Here is a 994-nt window from a genome sequence, read left to right as displayed (position 1 = left end):
CACAGGCCTAGGCACGTATTTAGGCGGTGATTTAAAAAATAACTTATTCAAAGCTCTAAAAAGACGCAGCCAGTAACATATGAAAACCTATTATGCACCAATACGTGTGTGCACCTACGACCTCGGATATTCTCTACCTTGTTTTTAGATGCTGTAGAATACCAATCTGCCACTTTTGAATTTCGATATAAGGAAGGTTATTTGGCCATTTTGGGGTGAGCCTGCAGATTATTTTTTTAACTAGCAACTGAATGCTGCCGTTGCCGAAAATTTACATGAAAAATTGCACTCATGATTTCCCCAAATATGTTACACATTCTGTGCATTGCCATCCCCTGTAGGCATTATTCCTCGAATCCGTCAGACCAAAACAAGCCTTATAGCGTCTGCTGTATTATTCATAACTTGTTGTAAAGCTTAGTCACCTGCCCTTACTAACGCTAGCTGTTGAAAGCATGATGATGTCAGCGGTGACGTTTCCCAAGTATTGACGTTGATCTTCCATGCAGTGATGCTTCAGTGACGCTTCTGTGCAACAAGTGTACAGCAAACCAAACTGATAATCAATGAATGCGTCGTATCATTTCTAGTAATATGCTTAGTCTCGGCAGAAATCTTCTAACACGTCAATGTATTTCGAAGCTCTCCTTTTGTTTACGATAGTCATTCGTATTAGATTTTGATCAATGAACTGAAGTTGCCAGTTAGGGTCAAATATGATATATAGGGCGTGTCATTTCGGCGCAAAAACACAAATATTTACTGTTGCACTGATTTGTTTTACGGGAACGAGGACAAAATAAAATCACGCACAATTGGCAAGAAAATTATGAATCAAAATAGGTTCTCCCTGCTGGCTATTTCTTTCTTTTTACACGTAAAATGCGAGGTGCCTTGGTAAACGAGTGTGGCTTGGATTTCGGTGTGAAGGGCAATGCCGACGACAAAAGCGAGTCCACCTAATGAAGGCCTTTCGCTCGGCGGCGGAATCGAG

Source organism: Penaeus monodon, chromosome 32 (assembly GCF_015228065.2).
Source record: "Penaeus monodon isolate SGIC_2016 chromosome 32, NSTDA_Pmon_1, whole genome shotgun sequence".
NCBI classification, from domain to species: domain Eukaryota; kingdom Metazoa; phylum Arthropoda; class Malacostraca; order Decapoda; family Penaeidae; genus Penaeus; species Penaeus monodon.
The sequence above is the reverse complement of the archived record's forward strand: the minus strand, read 5'-3'. Positions refer to the sequence as shown.